Source organism: Tachysurus fulvidraco, chromosome 16, assembly GCF_022655615.1.
Source record: "Tachysurus fulvidraco isolate hzauxx_2018 chromosome 16, HZAU_PFXX_2.0, whole genome shotgun sequence".
NCBI classification, from domain to species: Eukaryota; Metazoa; Chordata; class Actinopteri; order Siluriformes; family Bagridae; genus Tachysurus; species Tachysurus fulvidraco.
Window position 1 is genome coordinate 19,287,930 of NC_062533.1, and position 8,387 is coordinate 19,296,316.

The 8,387-nt window shown below is 36.3% G+C and overlaps 1 long non-coding RNA gene across 1 annotated transcript; it reads right to left on the minus strand.

Moving 5' to 3' along the window:
* Positions 1 to 6,692: 6,692 nt before the first annotated feature.
* LOC113643350 lies at positions 6,693 to 7,758 on the minus strand. Its single transcript, XR_007138219.1, has 3 exons — positions 7,498 to 7,758; positions 7,069 to 7,409; positions 6,693 to 6,911 (listed from the first exon to the last, which is right to left on the minus strand). It is a non-coding gene; the product is annotated as an uncharacterized LOC113643350 (long non-coding RNA).
* Between the last annotated feature and the right edge of the window lie 629 nt (positions 7,759 to 8,387).

Consider the following 8,387-nt stretch of genomic DNA (forward strand, 5'->3'; position numbering starts at 1 on the left):
GTGAAAGTCCTGCTGCAGCCACGAGCACGTTCAAATGTGTTACTGAGTGAAATATGTTAGTGTTTATATTAATGTTAACATCATAAAATAAAGATTCAGTATAAATGTATTTTTGTATTCTCAGTCCATTCACTCACTTTACACTTGTGAGCTAATTACACTGGTTCAGTCCTATGAGTTAACGTTGTAGGTTTTGAGTCTGGCCTCGAGACGTCTTCTGTATTCACTTGGACTTGTGTCAGATTTATTAGTATTTGTACTTGGACTTGTCTTGGTCTTGGGCATTGCTTTTCCTAAAGATGGTGTGGGTCTTGACTAAGAAATAATACAGTTTGTGATGTTTGTTCATGTAGCATTCACAATGTTTGAGAAGAAGTAATTATTTCTTCCAGGTTTTTTCCCAATGCATGAATGAAGCCAACTTTTTGAGGGAACCAGTGTAATGAAGTCATCTTCCAGTTCCTTAAACCATTTCAGTGAGATTTTCCATTGCCTCAGCCTTGCTCATTAGGGATAAATATTAATTTAACTTTAAACTTTGTCATTTCTATTCTTCAGTTTTATATTTCTGTAAATCTGATTTGTAACAACGTTTATTTTTAAGAAATGAATTGAACTGAACAAACACCTGAGTGTCCTGTGTGGAGAGAAATGGACAAATTCTTTGATGTTGTGAAGGAAAAATGGCCATGAGCAGGTCACATTATCAATGTGAGATACAGATTGAGGATTAAGAATAATATTGGTATTAAATTTTTTTTGGGAGGTGATATAGCAAGGTTTTAAGTTAAATGCTACTTTAAGAACTTCAGGAAGAGGTGTGGTTTGAATTTTGTGGTTTGGACTGCCAGTGAGTCATTTGATCAGACATCTAGAGGAAGTTCATTCTAATCCCTTAGTGAGAAAACAGAGAAGAGTGTTTATGCAGGTCGTCTTTGTACCCTGAAAGATGGTGGAATCATCAGATGTCTCATACAGAAAACTTCACCACAAAAACAAATGCATATGTTTTTAAACTGTTTATGTGGAACATCTGCTGTACAAGTGTCCCTGTGAATGAACTGTTTTTTTTAGAAAACTTCAAACTAATGAAGCCAGTTGACTACAAACATCTCAACGTTAGTGCCCCAGAGTGTGATGTGGAGGTTTAACACATTTAGAGCAGTGTTACTGGCTGCAGTATGCATCTTACACATTCAGTGAGCTTCAGTTCTGAAAGTTTACACCTCCAACACACTTCCTCTTATTGGCTCAAGGCCACAGTAATATATCATTCATTTATACCACGTCATCTTAACATAATGTGTTCTTTAAACCATTAAAGAATATCAATATTAAAGAAAGCAATTTATTTGCAAATAAAAAAAATCAGATTTTCATGTTTCACCCGTTTCACTGTTTCATATGGTCACATTGTCAATAGATGAGTTTACAGCCCCCTAGTGGAGTAAAACCTTTTTGTCCCCTCACTCATGAGTTAGAGTCTGTATTTCATTAGTTGGAGTCTGTATTGGTTCAAACCTGACCGACTGCACATCAATAACATTTAGAGAAAAAAGAGAGACAGACTTTTTAAAATTTAAAATTTGATTTATATATTTAAAGATACAGAGTGTTTCAGAGCATTTAGAGTTTCTTGATTTGACTTAATAAAAAGTAAACTTGAAGTAAGTCAAGAAGAAATCAAGAAGCTTTTATTGTCATTTCAACCATATATAGCTGTTACAGTACACAGTGAAATGAGACAACGTTTCTCCAGTATCAAGGTGCTACATAAAACAAAGACAGGGTTAAGGACTTAGTAAGTCCTAGCCACATAAAGTGCAACTGTGCAACCTGCTGCAAACAGTGCAGGACAAGTCAAAACAGTTCAGAACAAATACTAGACAATAAAATACTAGACAATACACAAAAGACAATAAACAGAAACAGCACTGACCAGTGTAAATATTGTATGTTCAACAATATTGCATGCAGTAACATTATAATGAACACAGTTTCATAGTAGCAGGTCCCTGAGATAATGTATAGAATTTAGCAAACCAGCAAAACAACTGAAATATTGTACAGTATGTGCAAAGAGCAACAAAGTGTGCAAAAACAGCATGTAAACAGGTTGATGAACGTAAACAGCATGTAAACAGGTTGATGTATGTATATTGGAAGTGTGTGAATTTGGTGTAGGTATGTGAAGTCCATACAGGTGATGCGCGTATGCATGTTGTGCTCAGAACAATTCAGTTCCAGTTATTAATGAGTCTGATGGCTTGTGGGAAGAAACAGTCTGGTTGTGAGGGCCCGAATGCTTCGGTACCTTTTTCCAGACGGCAGGAGGGTGAGAAGTGCGTGGGGTCATTCCAAATGCTGTTGGCTTTGCGGATGCAGCGTGTGGTGTAAATGTCCATGAATCTCCGGCGATGATAAACAGTCCGTCAGGTGAACATTCTGCAGATCACTAATAGCTCCATAGCTCACTTAGCGCCTCTTTAGCATTAGCACTGGGGGGGAATGTGAACTCAGACAATGAAAACAGTAGTAAATTCCTGTGGTAAATAAAATGGCCTGCATTTAACAGTTACAAACTCCACTGATGATGAGCAGTAAGTAGAATCAAGCACAGAGTTTTTACACCATTCTGTGTAAACATACCACCACCACGAGTCTTAGCGCACAGGGTTGCATTTCTGACGGCTCTAAATGAGGTGAGTCCATTGAGCTGGCCGGCAAGGGTTTGTTTTTAGCTTAGCACAGACACCCGCCTGCTTACTGCGCTTCTGCTTCCTGCAGGCCTCTGTTTTGCTCCAGGGATTTTTTGTTTATTTTTTGTTCCGTGGCAGAGGTTGTATCCCGCCCTGCCCCCCTTTCTGGTTTTCGAGATGTGGGTTTGAGTGCGGTGTGTCAGTGGTTGTGCTTGGCCCTTGTGCTTGGCTGAGGACGTAACTCGGCCCTTGTGCTCGGCTATGGACGTAAGTAAGGCACTACTTAGATGTTGGTGCGGCAAAATGAAATTAAGAAAAATAGAAGGCAGACTGAAAACCTGAATGGCACAAACCAAGCATGCCACTCAGGGAGAGGCAAATAATCAAGTAACCTCCACACTATGGAATCCCCAAGCTTGCCTGGAGCCCCCTACTGTCCTAGTTGAGAAAATACTGTCAGTACTCAAAACCTTTGTGGGAGACAAATTACCCTGTCTTCTTCAAAGCATCCTCCTTCTCCGTAAAGAAAACGGAGAACATGGCTTGGTAAAGCAGAATCGCAATGCTTTATTTATGGGCCCCAACTGCAACAAACCTGCTTGTGGGGGGGGGGGGGGGTAGCAGCTTTCAAAAGGTTGAGAACCTCTGTTATAGAAGAAAGGTATAGTACTCAGAGTGACCTTTAGGGAACATGTAGAAACAGATGTGGTTGTTAACACATTTACTGATGGTTTGAGGAGCCTGTTATGGAGTTTCTGGGTTTGGCACATTTTTAACAGAACAGAACAGAACAAAGACAAAGTACACTACAGAAGAGGACAAAAAAGTAGGTCACAAACAAATGATATCATATAGTCTGTGGAGCTGAGTGTACCAAGCATGCCAAGATATACTCATAATATATCAATGCCCGCTTAGTTCTAAACGGGACCTGTGCATGCTAAGGAGCATTAAAGACAGTCTCACTGCTAACTGGGCCATCCCACAGCCACAACCTCAAACAACAGTCACCCTTTAAGTCTGTGCATGCTAGACGTCAGAGGGTAGAACCAAGAACCAAGGCCTACTTTATCATTTTGAGTGGGGCGCCTACATAAATGTCATTAGATATATTGTATGTACAGATAAAATACAGTGAAAGACACATGGTAACAACACTAAAAGAAAATTATTGACCTCTACTGCAGTATATTTTTCTAAGGATAATGATGACCACGGACACCAATATGGTAACAGACCCAACTAAATGCATTATGAATGTCAGAACAAACTACCAGCAATTTCCAGGGAAAAATTAGAAAAAATACCATAATAATTGTAATACATCCAATTATTAGGAATTGGTTTAGACTGGTCACTTCCATGCATTCTTACAATACACAAAGTCACAAAGACAATTAAGACACATGTAACCCTATTTTTAACCCATAAGGTTATAAAATAATTTCCTTATTTAATTTTATTTACACTTAACTTAGAAACCTGGATTCCCGGCAGTTGAATGGTGAATTGGCTGGTAGTATTTTACTATTTACGTCAGTCTCTTATTACAGTAAAGAAGTAACTCATGTATATCAGATATCCTCAAATCAAAATCTCTCTTAGTGTTATACAGTATTAACCATCACAATGAATGAAACACCAGAATACAAATGTAACTTAGTAAATTAACAACCAATATTTATTTTCTTATTCTAGAGTTTTGTTATTTTAGTTGTGTTGTAGTTATCATTTAAACCCTTAAGCAACAGTAGATGAAATATTTGAAAACAGAAACCAAAATAAACACGTATCAAATGGTATGGAAATGAATTATCTCCTGCTTTTGCTATTCTGTTTACAACCTTGTATTGATACTTTAAATTATGTGTATCACATCACAAGAGATTGCATTTCTCTCTTTAGTAAAATGAAACCTCAAAACATGTAAAGCAATACAAAAATATATAACATGAACCCAATGTGAATAGTATTTTACAGTTTATAAGAACCAACAACTCAGTCACATACACTAGTGTGTTTTATTGGGGCCCAGTTGCTGCACCTTCGCAGTGTAAAGGTTAATGACCAATCCTCTTAAGCACAAGCTTGGAAAATAGATCCACTTACATCCGAAGGAAAACAAGATGAAACGTGAATAGAGTCAACTCACGATTACCAGTGATCCCTTTTCCTGTGTGATGAGTCAGGCCGATCCAAGCACAGTGCAAACACACGATCTTTACAGCAGCAGCAACACAACGCATTCAGTCGCAAACGAAGTCGTCCCAGGTCCAACTCGATCCCGTCTGCAGTCACTATTCACGCACACGTTGTTCCTGTGATAACCACTAGGCGAAATGAAAATAACGTCGAACTTTAAGAAGCTCAAACAAGATAAAACGAATACAGTTTCGTTACACTTTGGGCCTTAATATTTCAACGAATATACTCAGTCTCCAAAGATGTTAACCTCTGCTCTTTTAGCACACACAGCCTGCATGTCAATTCTCGCCATGTGCGTTGCTCCTCCCCTCTCTTCCACCTGTAACTCTCGTCATTCATGAACTTTAACCTTTCACCTTTCAACAGTCATTGGTCAACAATAATACACTCACATTTAACTCCTAAATTGACTGTAAATAAAACAAACCCATACCTGAAAAATAAAACAATTCTGCATGTAATATTACATTTTGAAATAGAAATAAAAATAAATAAATTGGCATTATACAACATTGAAAACAAAGCACATTTTTAAAGGTCCCTACAAACACAGACAATAGAGTTCGAGGAGCTTGTGCAGCACAAACAGCAGGACAAAGTCACATTTATCATGATCTTCATGATTTAGATGATAGAAACCCTGCAGTTTAAGAATATGATATTTAACTGAGATAACAGATGATCACCACATGGTGGCAGATAGTAAGAATAGGCCTTTATTTGCCACATACACATTACAGCACTGTGTGTGTGTGTGTGTGTGTGTGTGTGTGTGGTGCGTGCGTGCGTGCGTGCGTGTGTGTGAAGATTCATTTCAACTACTGAAAAGCAGAAACTGAAGAGAAAAGTAAAGAGCTGTTAATAATAGAAATATCTGGTAGTTAAAACCAGTCACGACGGGAAAAAAAAATGAAATCACATAATGACAAAAAGAATGTCTTTTTCTGCCTGTAACAGAAACATGTGAAATCTAAATGTTAATATTAAATAAATGTATTGGATGTGGGAAGTTAAAGATTAGAAACGATTCAATTTTGCTGGTTTTGAACAGAAATGTGTTTAAGGAGTTCAACACTTTTTCATGCTGCAACAATTTGAATGATTTTCTTTGGACTTGACATCTTCCTGCAATCATGTTAAGTAAATGAAAAAGAAAAAATGATGATGTCTATGAAGATCTTATTAAAGTCTATTTTTATTGCATTGTTCATGAAACACTTCAGGTTCAGCAGAATCAAAGCAAATACTGAACAATTTCAGTTCAGACATTTGGTAGTGTTTTTAATCCAGATTTCTAGATCAATGTAAATAAACACACACACAAACACACACACACACACAGACACACACACACGTGCGAGTAAAATTTAAAAAAATAATAAATGTCATGTACTTGAAAACACAGTTAGAGCGACACAGACAACAGTAAAAAGACAATTATATCAAGTTTAAGATCTTGATTTTAAAACCTTGTACCATATTGTATTTATAATCACTGTAACACTGAGCACTCCGATTCTTGAAATGGAGAGCCAGAAGAACACACGCATGTTAGCAGTACAGCTCCTACAGGGAGAAACACAATTATTGTTAGGAATCGTTCAGTTCTGGATTCTGATTGGTCAAAAGTTTATGTTAAGTTTCTTTTTTTGTATTCAGGTGTTTTATTGTACACTGACTTGTGTTGTATTGTTTTGGTAAATTTCAGTGGAACAAAGAATAAATCATAAATCTGCAAAAAAGAAAAAAAAAAGAAATTCATAAATTAAATAAATGTAGTTCCTAAAGTTCTTACTTGTTTCATTGCTGCTGTGTAAATCTCTTTCTGTAGTTCCAGATGTATCACTGTGTGTCGTCTCTTTGTCTTTACAGATAAATCAGAAAAGCAGCAAATAAACAAAAATGATACTAAATATAAAAAATATGAAACAGTAAATATTTGTTTACATTCAAAATGAAAGTAAGCCAAATTATTACTTGTTCCAGATGTTGGAAGGTGTGTCGTGTCTTTATTTTTACAAATACATCAGAAAAGGAAAAAATAAACATAAATGATACTAAAAATAAATAAAGTAAAATATTCAACATTTAATACATATGTAGACATAATTCTGGTTAAAGTGTTGATCTGGAATTAGCAGGTTATCAGAGTAAAACTGTTTACCTTCAAATTGCAGACGTGTTCCAGATGTGAACATCACTTTACTTCTGTCCATTTCTCCACAGAAATATTCTCCTTCATCATCTTCTCTTGTGTTTTTAATTTTGAGATCAAATTTATTGTCATTTACACTAATGCTGAAACAATCATCATTAAATCCATCAATAAATCTGTAGCCGAATTCGCTCTTGGTTTTGCAATAAACTGTGATAATTTTCCTGAAATTTGTCTGTACCAAACTACACTATTTGTCTTTGTGTCACTGCTAATGCTACACTTCATAGTTACATCTTCTCCACGCTTTACTGTTATCATGTCAATCTCCTTGATGTCAGAAGTTTTCACTGTAAAAATGTTTAATATTTAATGTCAGTAAATGAGTTAAATATAAAATATTATTGTTTTACATTAAAGTTTCAGAAAGTTACTCACCAGCTGTGAAGAGAGAAAAAAGAGCACAAAGAACGACAAAGAGTCTGATCATCGTTCCTGTTCACACCAAGTGATCTAATGAACTTGTGTGTTCAGTAGAAAACCAGGTCCAGACTCACACCTGATTGGATGATTTGAAGCTGTGGACTGATTTGATTGGTCTATTAGCTGTAACATGTATTCTGATGGTCACATGGACCAGTTTTAGTCAGAAACACACACTTACACAGTTTGGAGCACTAAAACATACACAGATCATTAAACTAGACTCTCTGACTACAGCACAGAAAGAATAATGTGTCTTGGGCATTGCTTTTACTTAAGATAGTGTGGGTCTTGACCAAGAAATAATACAGTTTGTGGTGTATTTTCATGTTGCATTCACAATGTTCGAGAAGAAGTAATGATTTCTTCCAGGTTTTTCCTCAATGCATGAATGAAGCCAACTATTTGATTCATCTTCCAGTTCCTCATATTATTTCAGTCAGATTTTCCACTGCCTCAGCTTATTAGGGCTAATATTAATTTAACTATTAACTTTATCATTTCTATTCTTTAGTTTTATATTTCTGTAAAGCTGCTTTGTAACCACGTTTATTTTTAAGAAATGAACTGAACTGAACAAACACCTGAGTGTCCTGTGTGGAGAGAAATGGACAAATCCTTCTGATGTTGTTAAGGAAAAATGGTCATGAGCGTGTCACATTATCAATGTAAGATAGAGATTGATTAGGAATTACAGATTAAGAATAATATAAGTATTAAATCTTTGTTGGGAGGTAATATAGCAAGGTTTTAAGTTAAATGCTAGTTTTAGAACTTCAGGAAGAGGTGTGGTGTGAATATTGTGGTTTGGACTGCCAGGGAGTCATTTGGTCAGACCTCTAGTG